Source organism: Bidens hawaiensis, unplaced genomic scaffold, assembly GCF_021521415.1.
Source record: "Bidens hawaiensis isolate Kalapana, Puna unplaced genomic scaffold, B.hawaiensis_p1.1 tig00001692_1, whole genome shotgun sequence".
NCBI classification, from domain to species: Eukaryota; Viridiplantae; Streptophyta; class Magnoliopsida; order Asterales; family Asteraceae; genus Bidens; species Bidens hawaiensis.
Window position 1 is genome coordinate 3,634,920 of NW_027491096.1, and position 22,572 is coordinate 3,657,491.

The 22,572-nt window shown below is 35.6% G+C and overlaps 1 pseudogene; it reads right to left on the reverse strand.

The window, feature by feature from the left end:
- Window positions 1–19,040: 19,040 nt before the first annotated feature.
- On the reverse strand, window positions 19,041–21,505 carry LOC143593969 (putative pectinesterase/pectinesterase inhibitor 58 pseudogene; annotated as a pseudogene).
- Between the last annotated feature and the right edge of the window lie 1,067 nt (window positions 21,506–22,572).

The window sequence follows — 22,572 nt, forward strand, 5'->3', positions numbered from 1 at the left end:
GTGCACTACATCAACTTTTATTTTATTATTATTTTTTCCATATAATACAACACTACTACACATATAAAATACACAAAAATTGAATATATGCCATTAAATACTATTAAACTTAAAACGACACAGTAATACACATGTGTAATATAACGGTATCACATAGTAATACGTATGTGCATTACAACGGTTTTTTATTATTTTTTTATTCTTTTTATGTTTTTATATTTTTCGAGCAAAGGGTAAGAAATTATAAGAATAATGGCAAAAACATAATTTTGAAAATATTTTTTTATTTTTAATTAAAAATAATTTTATAGGAGATTTTAAGTTTTCTCTTTAAAGATGAGTTTTCTCTTGATCCTCTCCATATATATATATATATATATATATATATATATATATATATATATATATATATGGATTTTTTGAGAATCACGTTGTGTTTTAAGAACTTAAGAACTCAATTCTAGGCCACACATTTAATTAAATGGAATGGAATATGTGGTTGAGATTAAATCTGGCAAAAAAGTCAAAGTAGGAGAGAGAATAAAGATGTAAGTGGTTACACCAACTTTTGCATGGTTTGGGCGAAACTAAGACCCGTTCTAGAAAAGAACTCTGTGGTAAAAACAGGAAATGGGTATGAAAACCCGATTTTAAACGGCAAAAACGAAAAATAGATCCAGGTTTTTGAAGCATGGTCAGAAGAGAGGGCGGCATCGAAAGGTCTAAAAACTGTTCGTGGAGGAAAACATCCTCGAGGCCGCAAATTAGCGATATCGGCATCACCAAAAATGCATATCTCACTCGCTGGACTAGCAAGAAGATTTTGCGATACAAAATCCTCAATACCGGAAGGACGAAGCTTTGGACTCATGATTTGAGAAGAGAGAATAGAGAAAAGTTACCTGGATAATAGAAGAAGATGGATGGAAGTATTATTTATCAGAGTAATTATAAAGTCGGCCTAGGGTTTATCCAAAGAGCGGATGAGTGACACGTGCATCATCGATCTACCACACATGCCAAAAATTTGAAATTCAAAAATTTTACAGCTGTAAACCATATCTACAACTGTTAAATTTGGGGACAATTGTTAGGGCACGGATTTTCAGTATCCTCAGCAAAGATTATATTCAGGACGAATCCAGGATGCGGTATCCTCAAAGGTAACTGGTATCCTAATTACATTATATAACTAACACGATATTTGCTACTTTCCATGTTTACCAAGTCAAAGTCCGTTGCTTGATCTCCTAAGAAATCGCACTTACTGTTATTGGAGCGTGGCAACTAAGGAAACATGCTATCTAACGAAATTAACGGCTAATTGATTTAGTCTAAGAGTTTCCTTAAATATAGGACTTCTTGTTAGTTTTATTATTGTATAAATAGAGCTCAAAACCGGATCATAACACACACTCTAGCACTCGAGAACTTACTAGTACTCGCATTCTTTGTAATCACGATCAAGTTTGAGCTCCACAATTGTAATCACCTTTATTATTAATAAATGGTGGTGATAGTTTTCACGGCCCGGGGTTTTTTGCTTGTTATCCTAAGGATAACGGGTTTTTTTCTCGCAACAAATCCTTGTGTTCAAGTACTTTTACGTTCATTTCATGCAAGCACCTAGTCCCGATTACTAATTTAGTTACAAAATCATTGTTGTTAATTTTTTACCAAAACAAGTAATTTCTAGTTTTAGGTATATTCCAACCTCAAATGAAGAAACAAGTGAGAAACACCAAGAAAATCAAAGAAAACAGCTTAACACACCCCCATGTTTCAAGCTGCACACCCCCATGTTTCACTATGCAAGAAAAGACAAAATTCTGATAGTAAAAAGACAAAATCTGGCATCAGCTGAACAAGGGGGCGTGCTTCCTGAAGCATGTCTGCATGGTCACCTTTCAGAAAAGACAAAAAAAATATATAACTGACACCAAAAACACGGAGGCGTGCCCCATGAAGCACGCCGGTGTGGTGAGTCATCATGTACTATCTGACAGAACAATTAATGCACCTGGAAACCTAGACACGCTGGTGTGCCCCACGAAGCACAGGGGCGTTCCTGACTCTTCAGACAGCTTATAAATAGGAGTGCAATGTCCATTGTTTAAACTGTGCTTGGAGAGGTTTAGGACGGGTTCTCACTATAAAATACTCACTTTTAACTAGAGTTGAAGTTCCATAAGAGAGTTAGAAGGCTTGGAGGCTATCATCATCATCCATCATCATCGTCATCCATCACCATTGAAGAAAGAGGTGTCATCCAAATTGGTTATATTGTTCTAGCTTAATCATTTGTTTATTATCTTCACTCTCTTTAATGTTCATTATCATGCTCATTATGAGCTAAACCTCCATTTACCATCTAAAATCTATGAAGAAGCATTGTTCTAATTGATGATTATATTGAATATGTGAGTTATTTTTTGTGAAATGTATGGTTATCTTGCAATTATCCTTTGATGAGATATATTTTGTTATCATAATTTATTATTTAAGATTGATGATTAATACTAATTCATGATTCATTCATGTTCTTAGAAACTAGAAATGGTAAAAAGAATATCTTGATATTTTATCTGAAACATATATCCTTGTATTGTACTTAGAAATAATGTGATACAAACTACTATCGACTTCTCTAATTTTGGTAATTATGAAATAAAATTGTTGACACGATTGATTAGGTTGTCATGCTAGTTAAAAAGAGTCATATGTTAAAGGAATGTGTAATTATAATTTACTTAAATCAACCAAGGGGAGGTTGTGTGAATAAACTATAACCACCCAAAGTTATTAGAATTGGTATTTGAGAAATCGAAGTCAATCCTAATATTAATACTTCACTAAAACTACTTGCATACTTAAATTGACATTTTTGTGGTAGACATGATGATATGCATTCTACTTTCTTCTTTGTTATAGGGTAATTCACTTAAGAATGAGGGGTTATTCTATCATATATTATTAAAGCAACTTAATCACATATTCATTATGATAATCATCAAGAAAGAATGGAGTGCATTCTTGATTTAGGATGGTAACTTTTAATTATTGATTTTCTCGTTTAAAAACTTATCTCCTTGTCACCTATTTTATATATTTTAATTTAAAAAGAAATGATTTAAAAACTACCCTTTAATGATCATTATCTCTGATTAATTTAAAACAAAGATTTATTATTTGAAACTATTCGTGTCCATGGATCGATACTTGGTTCTTACCAATACTATTTTACATATGCGATAGGTACACTTGCCTATTTGTGTGTGGTTTCGTGCAAGTAATCATTTTTATAAATTTTAAACACGATCTTGTGTGAATCAACAACTCTTAACCAAATTACCCACACCTACATCACGTAACACACACCATATGCTATGAGGGGGTGTTTGGTAGAGGGATTTGATTGGGGAGAAATGGAATTAGAAATATTTCTTTTGTTTGTTTTCCACTTTTCATTTCTATTTCTCTTTCTATTTCTCTAAAACTAGAGAATTCCATTTCTCTTTAAAACAAAGAGAAATCCATTTCTCAGCAGCCTCCTCATAGCATGTCACCACCCCCGTCTCCGGCCACCACCCCGTCTCCGGCCACCACCTCGTCTCCAAGTCTGCAACCGCCACCTCGTCTCCAAGTCTGCAACCACCACCCCATCTCCGCCGTTCGCAGTGGTGAACACAGAGATGGTAACCGGTTGTAGGTTGCAGGTGGTACGAGTGAACGGAGATTAGGGTTTCAAGTGGTGGTTCGTGGTAGGTTAGGGTTTTCAGATGGTCGGGTGATTGTGGTCGCAGGTGGGTGACAGTGGTGGTGGAAATCGGCGGTGGTCGCAGGTGGCTTCTGATTATCATCATCATCATCGCCACCACAACCACCACCACAAAATCTCCAAAGAGGCAGTGATGACAGATCTGAGCCTCCTTTTTCTATATCTTATGTTCCAAAAATTTGAATCTTTTTAATTTCTTGTGTACTGTGGTTGAAGAAGGGGATTTGGTGGCGGCAGCCGGTGGTGGTGGGCTGTGGTTGAAGAAAGGGCTGTGGTGGTGGTGCTGGTGGTGTGGGGCTGTGGTGGTGGTGGTGGGGCTGTGGTGGTGGTGCTGGTGGTGGTGGGGCTGTGGTGGTGGGGCTGCGGTGGTGAGTGGTGTCAGGTTGGGTGGAGGTGGGGTTGGGTATGGTAGAGTTCTCTGTTTATTTTCTCGTGTACCAAACAAGAGAAATGATTCTCATTCTCCATACCAATTCTCTTTCTCTACAATTCCATTTCCATTTTCTCTCCTTTTCCATTCTCTGTACCAAACACCCCCTGAGAGATTACTGTATGCTGGAAAATCATATGTGCAAAAGATTAAGGCATTCAAGTTAAAGTTCTCACACTTATAAGAATCATAAATATCCACACCTTTACTTCATAGTGTTTTCATCTACCAATAAGAGGTTGCTATCATTACCAGGTTGTTTGGGACCCTAAATTAACAAGGACATCATTATTTATTTTCTTTTCATGCTAAACAAGGTGGAAGACTGTACATGCATAGCAGAATTGATCAAGTACTATGACGACTACTTATGTTCCCAAAAGGATTGACACGACTAAACTTAGACCAAATAGTATATTCCTAACCTCTTTAATAAAGTCTTTATACTTGCAAAGTTGCAATCAATATTTCTCCATTGAGGCAAGTCGGCCAAATGTCTTAAGTTTCCATCTTTACGATCTTCGGAATGACAACGCATCTGTTTTGGTTCTTCAAGGTTGGAAATTAAATGTCTCAATATTGGTGTTATGGGAAAATACCACACTAATTTAGCCAGTGGACCATTTTATTTACATTGTCATTGTATTCATCATCGGTTTCCCTTCCTCGCTTGTACCTATATGTACCGCATATGACACATTTATGAATGTTTTCATACTCCTTTCTAGTCAACATACAATCATTCCAACATGCGTGCATTCGTTTGACTTTCAATCCCATCGGAGACGTCAATTTTTTAGCTTGGTATATTGTTACGGGTAACTCATTGTCTTTGGGCAGTGCATCATGTGAAAACACTAATAGACTTGTAAATTTCTTATCGCTCCATCTGAAGTTCTCCTTTATGTTATACAGTTTCAGCACAATACTAAATCTTAGAATAGTTCCCACACCCAGCATAAAGCGGTTTCTCAAAATCAACTAAAACTTGCTTTAGTTGTTCTTGGTATTTGTCACCAATAATATCATTATTGCCACCAATATCATTTAATATCTCATTTAAATTATCAGGAAATGTAAAATTGTTGTCATCGCCGCCGCCGCCACCACCACCACCACCACCACCACCACCACCACCACCACCACCACCACCACCAGCATCATCATCATCATCATCATCATCATCATCTATAATATTTGTTGACGTTGGTCTTCGATTTGAAAATGATTCACCATGTCTTGACCAACAAGTGTAATTAAATATAAAACCCTTTGACAACAAATGATATCGGACATCTTTTACATCTAATTAATTGAAATTTTGCACTCCATACAAGGACATGTAATATTTTCCTTTGAATGCTTTATTCGATACTCTTCAGCAGCCTTAATAAAACTATACATGGAACTTATAAAGGCCGGATGAAAACGCCCTACTTCATACATTGAAAGATAACGATCCTTCTCCAAAAAAATCCATGTGTCATCTATAAGAAAGTTGCAACATTTTATCAAATTTGTATTAGATCACTCGATCTAATATATTAACGATAACGACCTATATCATAAATGAATGAATAAAACAACATTTTCTAATCATATAAATCTTATCAATTTTGTAATAGATCCCCTAATAAAGGTAGAAATTAAATGGGTACTTGGCGGCTGATGCATATACAATACCTCTAAGAAGTAAATGAGATTCTTTCAACTACTTATTAATGAGAACAATGGTGCGCCGTTTATCTAATCAATCTCGATATTAACGGTGCGTCGTTTACAAGTTGCTATGAATGAGCTTATTCAAAACAATTCTTGTTGTATAGTATGCGCACCTAACGTGAAATAGGTTTTTTTATCTGTGTAAACCGTTTTTAAATAGAAAACTAACTGATGTAAATTCGTAATTGTTCCGATGAAAAATAAACCATTATTCTAAATGAATGGAAAACTAAAACAACAATAAAATGAAACATAACAATATTTATTATAACAGTTAAAATATATATAAAAAAAGTATAAACACTAGTTAAGTGATCACCATTGCTTATTGATTTTTTAAATCAGCATTGATTTTAGTCTAGCAGATCGAGTAGTGTACTACATGTTTAAAGTTCATGAATAAACCGTCAGGTGGTCTAAGAGTTAATATGACATATATGGTTATGATTTTGCACATGAAAAGATTGGATAGCGTTCTTATTTCTATTTTGGTTATGATTCAACTAACACATTTATTGTCATTATTGCTCGTTAGTAGTTGACAAATGAACCATTACATTGCATCAACAAGCAAACAAACAAACAAACAAACAATCATAAATATGATAATTACATTGCACACATTGGTAGTTAACGATTACATTGCATAAACTAATAGATAACCATTACAAGCATAAAATAAACTAGTAGATAACCAATAAATGCGAATTGCATAAACTAGTTGATAAATAAGATATAAAGATCTGCATAACACCTCAATTAGGGTGTATTACGAAGATTTGCATGACTCCCAAATTCAGTCGGGTGACAAATTTTTGTATCTACTAATTTAACAACAAGATATGCCACCCAAATCATTGGGGTGACAGGCCTTTGTATAAGGAAACATAAAATCATTTTTATACAAACGTTTTTATGAAATCCATCTTAAAATCCCTAGAGGATTGAACTAAATGCATTGAACGGGTAATGGACCTGATCAGTTTAAGATCATCCACTCCAGAATCAATACAAAACAATGTTGAAATATCACGAACATCAGATTTTGAAAGTTTCCTCAGTTCATGAAATATTTCATCCCTTTTAGCTTTCCCTTTCAAAATCTGCTTCTAATTCATGTCAAGAACATCAAGGGTGAAAGTTGTCCTTATAAACTTGCTCTCTCACTTTATCGACTATTTCTTTTTGGGAAACAGAGGACAAAGAAGAAGAAGAAGACATGTATTATCTGTATCTATATTATATTATTAAGGAAGAGTGATAGACAGAACTGCAAATTCACAATTAGAGGACGAGGATAAAAAGGTCATTTCATAATTGGGCAGAAAAAATAATTTGCCATTACCTTATTTCGTTCTTCAAACGTATTGTACAAGCTCATGAAGCATCATGTTTTTGTGTATTTACTCTTCTATCCTTTAGGATTTATGTTACCATTAGAATTTAAAGGGTCATTAAAGCTTCATGTTTAATTATGGTTACATTAATTCTTATTTTTTTAGGATGTTAAACCAATTGCTCCCCTTCATGTATTACGACACTTACCAGTCACCACGCATCAACTTAACCCACCGTCATCTCTCACCCAAGGCTAGAGGTGGACATATAAACCGGTTAGCCGAACTGAATCGTAACCAAACCGGTTTGAACCCGATTTTGTAAAAACTGGTTTTGAGGACCTGTAAACCGCCGAGTTAGGACCGGTTTGGAGTTTTTTAGGTGTAACCATGTTGAACCTGATGGGTTGGAACCAGTTAAAAAAATCGATTTGACCCGGTTACAAACCGGTTTGTAGATGTAAATTAGTGGTAGATATTTATGTGCATTAAATGTCTTTTAATATGGTTATTTTCAATGCAATCATTTAAAAATTCTTTAAATATGATAAATATTTTAATGATTCAATCAAATACATTCTATGTTTAAAATAATATTTATCATATAATATAATATAGAGACTATATTAGAATATTTTAAGTCAAAATTTCAAATTCTAAAGTAAATCAATTAAGAATAACCAATGTATCTGTTAAACACCAATATGAAAAACCGGTTCAAATTCCCAATGCATTTAATTTAAAAATATGGAAACCAGTTTTTCTTTTGCATTTAATACATTAATTGGTGCAAGTCTCAAACAAATGAAGTCTGCAAGTGCCATTTCGAATTCCAACACAAGCAACATGCCAAACCGGTTTTAAACCGATTCATTAAAAACCGGTTGGGAACCAAATCGAACCGGTTAGACCAGTTTGTGACTTTCATTGCAGAGACCCGGTGCAGGTTCAAACCGGTTCGGTTTAACCCGAAACCGGTTTAGGTCAAAAAATCACCTCTACCCAAGGCAACGTAACGGACAGGCTCTACCCCTCCTACCATCTTTCAATTGAATTTCAATTAAATATGTACTCCCTTTACCCATCCATCCGTTTCAATTGAACCCTTGGCGAGTTATGGAACGAATTCAGATATCGTCAGAATACGTCTTCCCCGTAGATGGCGCCGGCAAGTTTATTATTGTAGTTTGTTTAAATCAGATTTGAAGTTGATAACTGGACTTTTACACTCTGTTCCCGAATCTATTTTACTGAGAGAAAGGAAAAGGAATTAGAAAAAGAAGGTGTTCCATGAACGTCGTTCCTTTTATCAGGTATCTTATTGTAGTTTATGCACTTTATTTTAAGATTAGGATTGCAGTACTCGATTATGTAAGAGTTAATACTCTCTGGTAGAAATTGAATTAATAAGTATGCAATTCAATAGCTTGGTTGTTCTTTATTTTAAATTCTTATTACACATCGACTATGGAAGAGTAATTGATATATATGCTATTAAAATAACTTTTATCTAGCTGTGTGAAAATCATAGGAAATGACTGCTACCGGATTCCCTTTTATTGCAATACATTTGACTTCAATATAAACAGTTGTTTTCCTTTTTTTTAAAAGCAAGTCACGAGAAACTTTTTATTTAGAGCCATTTCTGAGATTTTTAGCCAAAATCTAAAATGAAAAGGTTCTATGTTAAATTTCCGTTTATAAGTTTACTGTGAGTGATATTCTCTTTTAACTAGCAATGTTGGAAGGAAAATATAGTAGAATTTTAAATTTTATGGCATTCGTTTCAGTTATGATAAACCCCATAACCGTAACCGACCCACAAGTTTCGGTTAATCGGTTTTCGCTTAACCGAACCACTGGTTAACTATTCGGAAATAAACTGCAACTGCATTTATAATTGTTTGGTGTCTGTTAAACTGGTTATAGTAAAAGTTCAGTTATTGGTGGTAAAAGCCCAAAGGTTTGAACGAGTTAGACAATCATAGTGTATAAATTTGCATTGGATAATAATCCTCTTTGGACTTGTGTTAATAATGTGCTTCATTAAATAAAAAATTGTTTCGAACTTATACAAGCATGTTGGTCAAATCAACTTGGTGCTTTTGATTTGTTACAGCATCTCAAAGAAACTTCTGTTGGGTTCAATTTGCAGCAACTTGGTTTTTTTCTGTTAGATTTATTTGGCAATGGAATGTTAGCCTATTACATTGAATGCAATTAAATTAATTTCCAGTTCATAATCATGTTAGAATCAAGTTTTTGATGCTTAAATGAATGCAAATTTCTTGTTGCATTCAATAGTCATATGGTTGCTTTGAATATAAACAATGGTAACCAAGAAATGTTATCAAATGTATCTTTTATTATAATTATGCTTATAATAGTAAAGTTGTAACTTTTCTTTTCTTTTCCTTCAACTCTGGAACACACAAATGTTTAAATTACTTTCATTTCCATTGAACTCGTGATCACAAAATTAAAATCCCTGTTAAGAGTATATATTTATAACAAATTCAACTAAAACACGCTTGGAGTTTGAGCTTCTTCCTTAAAAAGTTGAAATTTACTAGAAGTTTCTTTGCAAGTAATCGTAGGAAACTAGGTTCTCAACCAGTTATTATTTAAATAGTACTACATTTTGTTTTTTGATTTAAAAAGTCAAAACTTAGATATATATTTTTGGATGGAGCAATCACCAGGAGCTACGTTTGGAAAAAATAAGAAGTTATGATCAATATACTTGCAAAGTTGCAATCAATATTTCTCCATTGAGGCAAGTCGGTAAATGAAGATCATTTTATTCGTGCAAATGTTCGATTGTGTGGACTGAGTCAGTAAATGAAGATTTGATTTTAAATGTTTGCAGGACTGCATTCTGTAAAATTTCCCCCCTAATTTAGATATCAGTCTTGCTACTTATAACGTACATTCATTATGATTTATTTTTTGTTTAGAATTCTTCAGCATCGTTTTGTGTTTAAAACATGCATCACTTCAAATACTCTACATTCATTATGATTTATTTTGGTGTTGATTTGTTTAAGAATAATGGTGTAAACGACCCAGACAAAGTTTTGTTTATGTTTGTTAGTTAACAAAATGAAGTTCATTTTCATTTTTTTTTCTTTTTTTTTTGGCTAATGGCGAACAATAGAAAGATATTTGCCCCTAAGGGTTCAAAAGACGTTGGAAATTTTGTTTATAGTAATAATGGACATGGATGGTTCATGTGTGCCTCCTCTTGTTTAAATATTGGTATATTGGTTTTTAATGATTCCAACTATTGTCTTTTGGTCGCTGCTTGTCCCAACTAATGAATTGGCTGCTAATGGTCCCAACTTTAAAGTATTTGTTCCTAATGGTCCGCGACTAACAGAATCCTAACGTCGTTAGTTTCAGGTCGCCGGAAAAACAGTTTTAGCCGGAAAACTCAATTTTTTCCCGAAAACTCCACATTTTCATCCCAAACATCTTGGTAACTTCGTATCAGACCTTTAGAAATCTTTTTTCTAGCAAAAGCCCCAATTATTGAGGTCGCCGGAAACCTTAGAACCATCGTAGGAATCGGTTGATGGTGCTCAAGTGGTGGTAGTTGGTTAGCGGTGAGTCAATTGGCGGTAGTTGGGGTATTCAGGTGGTGTTTTCCGGCAACAAATTTGAATTTTCCGGCCAAAAACGTTTTCCCGACGACCTGAAACTAACGGCGTTAGGATTCTGTTAGTCGCGGACCATTAGGAACAAATACTTTAAAAGTTGGGACCATCAGTAGCCAATTCATTAGTTGGGACCAGCAGCGACCAAAAGACAATAGTTTGGACCATTAAAACCAATATACCTTAAATATTTAAGGGCGGGTTGTTAGAGACAGGTTTGAGGTGGATAGGTTCGTTAATTCATTTTGCGGGTTCGTTTAAGGACTAAAGTATGCACACCAGCTGTTCGATGTTGGATTGATATGTTAAGTGTAGGGAAGTTTTGTTCAGGGGTGGACCTAGCATGTAAGGTGCGGGTTCACGGGAACCCATTGAGTTTTGGATTTTTTATAGAATGCCTATGTAAAATATGGGAGTGAACCCACACATAAAATGCTGAGTGAACCTATACACAAAGTGATTCTTGGTCTAATGGAAAAGATTTCTTCTTCCCACAATGCCAACCCAGGTTCAAGTTCCCTCTTACGCATAATTTTTTTTCTATGTTCCACAAGCACTGCACGAACCCTGCAACCTAGAATTTCAATTTTCAAATGTTTTGTTTTTTTATTTCAAGTACAATATTACGTTTACTTGAATGCATTTATGCTCCAGCTAATTAAATACATTATGCATTGGGATGCTTTTAATTACACATGAGTATGATGTTCGAAAACTGCTACAAAGGTCACACTTACCCTGGATAGGATGTTAAGGTAAGATTCATTAATCATTAGCTTAATCTCCCTTTATTGATGTTTCTTTACATGCTCTTTTTTAGTAAAAAGTTTTTAGAATTTCGGTCTTAATCTATATGGAATTAAACTGAATGTTTTAGTCAATATTTTAAAGTCTTATAACAAAGTCAAATAATGAAAGATTTAAACTAATGAAATTTGGATAAAGGCTTCAAATTTTTATTTTGCTTTAGACATTCTAAATGGTTGAGCCAGACAGTCAGCCCTTACTAGAATGTGTGAATGGTTATGTTGAAATTGTTAATTTGAATTAGAAAATTAGCTAATGACGAAGTTTGTTTTTTGTTATTGTATCGTATTTATGTCATGTACCTTACCCGACTCGAACCATAAAACCGACCGAACTATCGTACTGAGTCTAAAATTTTTCTCCGGTCGTATAAACTTGGACCATCTAAAAACAGTGAACCCACACAGAAATGGCAAGGGAAGTTTTTGATTTAATGCTCAAGTGTGATGTTGTGTCATGGAGCTTGATGATTGACTGTTATGTCAAGAGTAATGAGTATTATGAGGCACTAGATATCTTCCAAAAGATGCATGGATCATGTGTCAATGCGAACGAGGTGACCGTGGTGAGTGTTTCGGGTGCTTGTCCTCATTTAGGCGCCCTTGATCAAGGGATCATGATGCATCGTTACATTGCCGAGAAGAGAATAACTTTAACTTTGGTTTTTAAGAACTTCACTTGTAGATATGTATGCCAGACGTGGAGCGATAGATAAGGCGCTAACCATTTGACTGCTATTGTAATGGTAATTAACCAGGAAAACCTTCTATCGTAATTAACCCACTATGATTAGTTTCATCATTGTTTTTGTGAAATATTTATGGTTTATAAACTTTTTTTTTCTTTTTTCTTTTTTCTTTTTTCTTTTTTTGCATATCTCATGAGTTATCAGTTTGATATATGAGCTCTAGCCTGCAAGTGAACCGAATGAACACGAACATATAATAGAAAAGGATTTTGTGTTCGTATTCGTTCCTTTAAAATCTTAACGAAAACAAACAAGCATAAATGCACTAACATAAGCAAACACAAATGAACATAATTGATGAAATAAAACCAAGTATATGCATGCACATATACATATTGCTAGCCCCTTATATGATTATCATTATATAAATATATCTACTTATATATTAAAATTTAAACGAACAGACATCAACGGATGTTCATGAACATAAATGAACGAGCAAAACGTGTGTCCGTGTTCATTCGTATAATTAAATGAACAAAATAAACGAATATAAACAAACTTTCCGTTGAACGGTTCATAAAGATTTAATGAATGTTTGACTCGTTTACAATCCTAATGCGCTCAAAGTTACTTGCTATGTTAGAGATGATCGACTTCAGAGCTAAATAACTTAACGAAACTGTCTATAAGTATCCCTTTTCTTAAATTTAAAATAAAGTGTTAACTGGTGTAGTTTTAACGTCTAGCTTTTAACCAAACATTTATTTCACATTGTTTGACACATCATTTACAGGGTCAAAGCTTAGATTTTGTGACCTACAACAGAGCTTGCAGCTCAAACATAGAAGCAGGTACCGTCTATTGGTGATTTCATTAGCATACAAGCCCGTGCATGTATTGGTAGAAAGATTATCACGAAGGAAATTACAAAGTTAGGAAATGGAGTTCATGTTGTTTCTGGAATATCTTGTAGGGCGTGGAGTTCCTTTTGATGTTAGATCTTGGTATTATTTCTTTGTGATTTTGTTATATACAAGGAAACTCTCTTTGGAGCCTTTTGTTTTTTTGGTTGGTGATTTACACATCTAGGCTGCAGTGGCAGATTTAATGGATGGTAAGGATTAAAACCCGGGTGGTATATGGACGAATGAATGTTCTAATCCTAACCTTTATATTTAGTTATGAATATAAATTTTGTTGGGAGGGTTAGGTGATCGTATGATTGGTAAATTAGATTGAAAATTACATGCTACAGGGAATGCCGGTATCGTAACAAACCAATATTCATTAACTTAAAAAAAATTACATACGTAATTGTGTACTTTTAATGATAATGCTATATAAATTTCTTATTTTTTTTTTGTATTCTAAGTATACCAACTATAAATTTGACTATGCAAAATGCTGATACTTTAATGGACCAATCTCCTAACGACCGAATCCTCATTGTGTTCCCGCCGCGAAGCGCGAGTTCATCTGCTAAAATATTTAGTTTTAGTAGCTAACCGAGAAGTTCATCAAAGCTGGTTGGCAATAATTATGATGCCAGCATGTTTCTGCTAAAATCAACGACAACCCCACGGTAACACCATACATAATACACCACAACCAACATAGACACAACACAAAAACCAACAAAACCACAATCCGGCAAAACATGTGACCCAAGGGTTCCTCTGTAATTCAAAACATGTTTCTTAAAAAATAATGAAATAAAACCATGGCTATCAATATACTTGCACACTTGGATGACCTCCTATGTCTTATGTTGCTGCAAACCAAAGAATTGGTTCTTTGGAACCCCACAACCACCGCATACAAACGTTTACCAACAAATGAATCCCATGGTCTTTATAACACCATCATAGACACTTTGGGATTATACAATGGCCTTCAGTGACTACAGAGTTTTGCATATTAAACATGCTACATGTTTCATTACATGACACATTTATTCAAGGGAAACTACATGGAAACAAAATACCCATTAACACAAAAAGGAAATATGTAAGAACGGCTTCCATGTGGTCCAATGAAACTCTATGTCAACATGTGTTGTACTTCGTCATTTTGAAGGCATGGGTTGTGTTTACAAACTTTGTTATTAAGTTTTATATGATAACAGGACAAGTTAAAGAGATAGTGTTCCCTCCTGTTCCATCAAAATCAATTTTTAGGGCCCATTTGGGAAACATCGGCAACTCCCTGCTCTTAACTCATAGAAGCTGCAACATATCATACAGCCTACGGTCACTGCTCCAAGATAAGTGAATCCCCATATTCAAAACCCTCGCAATCCCACAAATATCCTTGCACTCGTGGATCCCCATTAAGTAATAAACGAAACACTATTTGCTGTGGCTGGCACAACAACAACATGAGATTGCGGTCGTTACCAAACCGTTGTACCTACCACGTGAATTGGTTTACCAGTGAAAGGGGCGGTCTTCACCAAGACCCTTGTCTCTCCCGCTATTTAAGTCTGTCAATGTCGTATAATTCTTTAAATTCCCAACACATTCCTACTTGTCAATTTGTAATGCCACAAGTAAAAACTTTTTGTTTCTACAAGTTAAGTATCAATCACTTTATAATATCATCTATCCAATATAAATATATATGCAAACATCAATATTTTAGTGTGCACCCCCGCACAAATTACAACATCCAACAAACCATATGCACATGCGACAACGTGCTTGCACTGATAATCCGTTACACACCACACCATACACTACAAACAAATACGAGGAGATAATTTACGCAACCCCGCAGCAACGCGCAGGCACTACTGCTAGTATAGAAAGAAAGATTTGAAAAAGTTTGAACTTGATCTGGTTTGGTAATATCCTTTTATAAAGCAAAATAACATAATTATATCATAAATGCGCTGGCCCAACTACTTTTAAATAATTAAATTGAAAATACAACATTTTCAAAGAAGAATACAAAGTGTCTAATTCATAATTACAACGGGTAACATAAAAACAGGTTTAATTAAGTTAAACTTTTAAAATTGGTTTACAAGTAACCGTTATATTTACTGAGTATTTAAAAAAATATATACAACGGTTTTAAAAAATCCGGTGTTTTTTATACTTTAAATAGGAAATACAACGGTAAAATATAAAAGATGGTATAAAATGTTGAACTTTTAAACACGGTTTACATGTAACTGGTATAAATAAAAATGTTATGAACAACTTAACATGGTTTAACTAATCCCGATGTAAATACATTTTTTAACATTTAGTTCTTGCAAAATAGTTAACTGTAAAAAATCCATTCAGGCAATTACTGTCTCTGTTAAAAATTCAAATCAAAGATTTTTGTAATTAATTTTGGCAACTCAAAATATTTACTGGTAGTAGGCTAATAGATTGCCTAATATGAATTAAATAACGCTTCTATATATAAATATATCTGACGCATCTACCCACGAAACCATAATATTACCAAAAGTGGTTCATCAAGGTTCTGATGCAAAAATTAAGAACATGATGAAGGATTACCTCGTCAGGGTAGTTGAGGACAATGCAAAGGCCACAATAGCAATGCAAACACTTACTAAGTTCGTCGATGAGAGCGTCTGTTCTAGCTTCGAAGCATAGAAGGAACAACTTGATAGGTCAATAGTGCAACTTAACAACACTATTGACCCCCCCCCCCCCAATGTTTTTCTATAGATCCAAAATCCAACTAGATAAAAAGATTAACATGGCTATGGACGAAATTAACAAGGCTATCCAAAAAGGCACAACTATGAAGGTCCATTTCCTGGATAAATTTGTTCTGATTTAGGGATTTTGTTGTTTTTTCTTGTATTATTTATGTTTCGTTGTATATTTTATTAACTATGAAATGAAAGATGTTTAGTATATTTAACCGTTTAGTTTTATAATTTTTGCTACAATGTATGAATATTTGTAACAACATATTTGTAAATATGATCGTTACAAAAAGACGGTATAAAGCGTTGAACTTTTAAACACGGCTTACATGAAACCGGTATACATAAAAACGTTATGAACAACTTAACATGGTTTAACTAATCCTTATGTAAATACATTTTTTAGCATTTAGTTCAGGCAAAATAGTTAACCGTAAAAAATCCATTCTGGCAATTACTGTCTCTATTAAAGATTCAAATCAAAGACTTTTGTAATTAATTTTGGCAACTCAAAATATTTACTGGTAGTAGGCTAATCGATTGCCTAACATGAAATAAATAACGCGTCTATATATAAGTATATCTGGCGTATCTACCCACAAAACCATAATATTACCAAAAGTGGCTCATCAAGGTTCTGATGCAAAAATTAAGAACATGATGAGGGATTACCTCATCATGGCTGTTGACGACGATGCAAAGACCACAATAGCAGTGCAAACACTTACTGAGTTCGTCGATGAGAGTGCCCGTTCCAGCTTCGAAGCATACAAGGAACAAATTGATAGGTCAATAGCGCAACTTAACAGCACTATTGAACCCCCCCCCCCCCATGCTTTCTATAGATCCAAAATCTAACTAGATAAAAAGATTAACAAGGCTATGGACGAAGTTAACAAGGCTATCCAAAAAGGCACAACTATGAAGGTCCATTTCCTGGAGAAATTTGTTCTGTTACAGGGATTTTTTTTTTTTTGCATTATTTATGTTTTGTTGTATATTTTATTAATTATGAAATGAAAGATGTTTAGTATATTTAACCGTTTAGTTTTATAATTTTTGCTACAATGTATGAATATTTGTAACAATATATTTGTAAATATGATCGTTTCATTATGCTGGAAACTATTAACCACTTTAAAATACTCGTTAAAAACCAGTGTATAAAGTTTTTGTTCGTTAACAACGCTTATAGCTTTGTACTTTACAACGGGTTTAGAGAATTCTTCATTTAAAACAGTTCTTGACATTTTATTCCAATGGTTGAACTCCTCACCATTTTGAATACTCGCTAAAAACCGGTGTATAAATTTTTGTTCAATAAACAATGCTAGTTTCCTTCTAATTTATAACGGGTTTGGAAAATTTTACATTTACAATGGCGTTTGACATTTTAATCAACGATTGGCCTTCACATTGTTGCAAGTTTTCTTTTTGAACGTTGTTAATAGACATTATTGTAGTAGTGTGACACACTGGGTTTTGATACTTGCACCTTAGCCTCTAGTCCTTTTCTATTTTGGGTGTGTTTGGGATTCCTTATTTAAGGTAAAAAGGCCTTTTTGTGATAAGTTGAAAATGTCTTATGGCTTTCTAATAAGGAGTTTTCAAAAAAGTGTTTAGATTAATATAAGACAATAAGTTGTTTTTTAAAAAGTGTTTGGTTTAACTAATTATTGATGTAAAATGACCAAAAATGACATTTTTGTATAAGTGAATTAGTTGGGTGGAATGGAATTTTTGGAAGGGTGTAATGGGTATTCTAATCCTATAAGGAGATAAGTTAGCAAACTCCAACTTATTGAAACCCCTTATTTTGGCTTTGTTGATAAGCAGATATGGAAAAGAGCTTATGTGTTCCCAAACACTTTGTTAACACAAAAAGGACTTAACCATCATAAGTCAGAAGGAGAGGAAAATAAGGAGTCCCAAACACACCCTTTATTTCAGTCTTCGTCCTTCAAGTTTTCTACTGACACAAGCGGACTTGCCTCGTCCATTGATGGCACAAGCGACAACTGACTTATCATAACTTTAGTCTGCAGCCATTGTGCGACCTCACCAAAATTTGTTGAGGTTCGCTATTTAAGATAGTGGATTACCTAAATGTGATTAGTTTTCAAATGCACACCTTGAAACAACTTGTTTTTCCTATAAACGACCTACTTTAAAAAATGTGTAGTTAAGCCAAAAGGTATATTAACTGAAAGAGGCAAAGAAAGGTTGGTCATGGCATTTCAGATATTATAATCCATAATGTTTTTCCTTGTTTTAGAGAGTGAAAGTATAGAGAGATGGTAAATACTAAGGGACTGTTTGTTAGTCTTTTAATGATTCTATTAAAAGATAACTTATGAATAAGTAAGTGGTAAGTGTTAAGTGTTTTGGTTCACCAAGAATAACACTGAATGAAAATTTATTCTTTTATCCCTCCGATATGTTCATAACCCTCAGTCAATTTGCAACGTACTCATGTAGCACATCTTCGACCCATCACCACCTCCTTCATCGCAATCACCACCACATTATCGTACTCACCACTGACTTAGACTCTCGTAACCGTTTAAATTTCTCATTGATTCAACACTTATTGATACAGAGGTTGTCAAAGAAACCATAAATGAGATTCGACGTCACAAGATTGGAGTTATATGTAGCATAACGACATACAGTCACAACTCAAAAGTCAAATTAACTTACAAATCAACAAAGCAACAAGTTTTGTTCAGATACTTGACATGATAAACAAAGAGTGTTTAACATCAAACTAAGGTAGTTTCTATTATTAAAATTTACACGTTTCATACAACGTGCGCATCACTTATTGAAGGACACATGGTGACTAAATACAAAAACAAGATTACACTTGATAAGAAACAATAATTTATCATAAAGCAAATTAAATAAAAAAAAGAAGAAGCAGCAGCATATATATGCGATGGAAGACTTTTAAACCCTCATCAATCCAGAATCATAAGGCACACTAGACCCTTTGATCCATGTATCCCCTTGTATGTACGTACCCGGAGCGAAACTCGCAGCCTCTTGTTGTGACATTCTCCTGATCCCTTTCCATCTAACCCTCCTTGCAGTGTTAGCACCCGGACCCTTATTATTAAACTCAGCATAATAGCATGTGTCTTGTCCGAACGTCCCGGTCCATGGAGCCCACCCTTCGGGGTCTATGTTCTTGTCGATGAACGATTGCATGATTATGGTTCGAGAAAACTCCTTCCACGGTCGTCCAAGGTAGGACTTGGGCATTGGTTGCGCGCTCATGAAGTCTGGCTCAGCGGTTATGGTGCAGCCGTCAAGGACTAGCCCTCCGACCGAATGCTGGTCCTTACGGCCTTGGGCTGTAACCATGCATGCTTGGTTGTTCATTGGCTTTCTGACGATCATCTTGCAGTCCTGAAAGACGGCTGCAGCGTTACCAAAGATGAAATCGATGGTTCCACTTATGTTGCATTGTCTGTAGAATTGCCGGTATGAGTGAGTGTAGAGGGTGTCTTGGTAACCATCCATTGCACAGTTGTGGAAAATGGTCATGTCCGCTGACACCCGCAAGGCTACCGCTTGATGCTTATCGGGTCCCGCAGAGTTCTCGAACCCTATTCCCCTAGCCATGAACCCGTCCCCGTTAACCGCTGTAAACACAAAATAGTGTTATCCATTTGAACGAGCATTTATATATATGGGTATCAAATGGAAGGCAAACTTACCAACAGTAGCGCTATGGAAAGTCGCGGTTCCATCAACGAAGTTCTTATTACCAGTAATCCTGGTTTTTGCTGGACCTTCTCCGATGAACACAACATTGTCAACACCCCTAGGAATGGTAACATATTCCTTGTAGATACCAGGCTTAATAATAATAACAAAAGGCTCGGCTGATCCTTTCGGGGCCGCAGCAACCGCATCACTAATGGTCTTAGCAGTTCCCGAACCGTCTTGAGACACAACCACATTCGGCTTCAGCGTGGCAGGATCCGCCATTATCAACGAGCGCCTAGACGTATCCGCCCACGAAGGATAAGGCGTGCTGGAGTCACCCAAATTGAACACCTCATTGTTTGCCCCATCTCCAGCCATTTGCAACTTTGATTGAATATCATCATCACTCGGCATCTGATCAAGCATCCTTCGATTACCCGCATTTCCTTCACCCGGCTTCGTTCCATGCGTGTGCACTATGTTCACCTCTCTTCTCCACTTTACGTTTGTTTGGGTCGTGGGTTGCGGAGTCACTCGCTGGTCTACCTTCCAATCAATGTTAATCGTTTTGCCCTTTGGCTGCGGAACCTGCCTGTCAACATTCACATCAACATTAATCGGTTTTGGCTTCGGCTGCGGGGTCTTCCCGTTAACATTCACATCGACATTAATAGGTTTTGGCTTCGGCTGCGGGACCTGCCCGTTAATATCCACATCGACATTAATCGGTTTTGGCTTTGGCTGCGGGACCTGCCCGTTAATATCCAAATCGACATTAATCGGTTTGGGCTTGGGTTGGGGAACCTTGGGTTGGTCTATGCTCCAGTCAACGTCAACGGTTTTGGGCGTTGGTTGGGGACGATTAGGAGGGTTACGGTTAATCGTCCAATCGAAAATAAAGCCTCTCGGCTTCGGTTGGGGAACTTGGGGATTGTTAATATCAATAGTGGTGGTTGTTGTTGTGGGGTCCGGTTGCAACGGTTGCAGGTCTGGAATTTTCGGAACAAATATGTTCTGAATGGGTGGCTTACCGCCCGCCAACTCGATGACTCCATCGAGCATTGCGAGACTGTTTCGCGTAAGTTTGATCCCGAGATCCAAGAGTTTTACCATTTCGGGTCCCGAAGGGCTAGTGGTGTTATCGAAGGCGTCAATGCATGTTTCTTGATACGTTACCGAACCACTTAACCAAACTCGAAGGTCAATCGTGTTATCCTTTAGCTTTGGAATATCTAAAAGATTCACCTTATTGATCGACCGCTTTAGATCGTCAATCGAGACGGTTAACAGCTCTTTGCATTGATCTATTGCAATTACCGCTCTTTGATCCTTTTCGACTTGTCTCATAGGTAACGATTTATCAATTGCGAATTGGATACGTTCCACTGCATGGGCAAAACTAGCTTTTATTAGCTGGCTCGGAAGCTTTATACCGGCCTTGAGTCGGTCTAGTGTTTGCCTGCATATATCCCGGAAATCGGTGTATTTGCAGAGGATTATAATGGTGGTCGCGGTAACAAGAACAATGCCAACGCCTGTCTTCTCTTCGGTGTGGATTTCAATGCGTTTGGTTCTTCGGACGTGGACGATGGTGCCCACAACCGCGGCCACCACAAGCATTGTAGCGATGGCAATGACTGTATACTTCTTCTTTATTCCCCCCTCGAAAGCCATTTTTTTTATGTTTTCAAGTTTTTTTTTTTTTTTGTTTATTTTTACTAAATAAACTAATACCCGTCACATGGGATGAGGTCCTAAGAAACTCTTTGTGTTTGGTTTCACTTAAATAAGGAGACTTGCGTTTCATTCGTACGGTGTTGGTTTTTTGGTACCATATTAGGAAGTTAACACATGCCAGGTGTAGAATGTTGGAACCAACAATAGAGGGTGGTCGTTGTTTTCGCATAAAGTTGAGAAACCTTTGAATTTTGGTGGTGCAAATAAGAGGCCAGGGTTAAGTGGACATGTATATCCGTCAATCAGAACTAAATTGGGAGAATAGTGACATGTGTAATATGTTTTTGAAATGTTATGGTTTGTGAATTTGTTTATGAAATGTAAATATTTTTTTTATACATCCATTTTTTTATAAAAAAATAAGTCATGTAAAATAAGATTGCTCTAATGCACAGGCCAGCCCCTCAAATTTCGAACTGCTTTCCAAACGTCTATGAGAATGCACCTTGTAAAGGTTGTTTGGACTTTCTTCCGGTTATGACACAACCTTGCAAGCTAAACACAGACGTCTAACGTCAATATTATGATCGCTAGATTACTAATTACCAATTTGGAAATCACGTAGACATGACTTGTTAACGAGTTTTGACTCGATAAATAATCAAAAGACGAACTATTTGACTTTGCTGATTATCATAACTTAATCCAAACATTTGCACAAGTGAATATCAATCTACTTAATTTCCGGTTTTAGGTTTTATGAATAAATTAATTCAGTGGTAAAAGATAAATGCATCAATGACGATAAGAATTTTATCCTATATGTTGATGACCACAAATCAGTTAACTAATGAATCTAAAAGCATTCAATTGCGAAAAGCCGTTTAATCAACACAAACAAACATAGAGACTCAACTAATCGAATGATTATTCCAATCCAAATCCAAAGTAAAGGTTTAAATAAACTGAAATCTGATTGTCGATACGAGCCCTTCGCCCGGAGATGATCATGGGATGTTTACTCCTGCATCATAATCTTCTAATCTTCAATTCGGGATTGAAAGTGGAAAACCATAGATGAAAATATGAT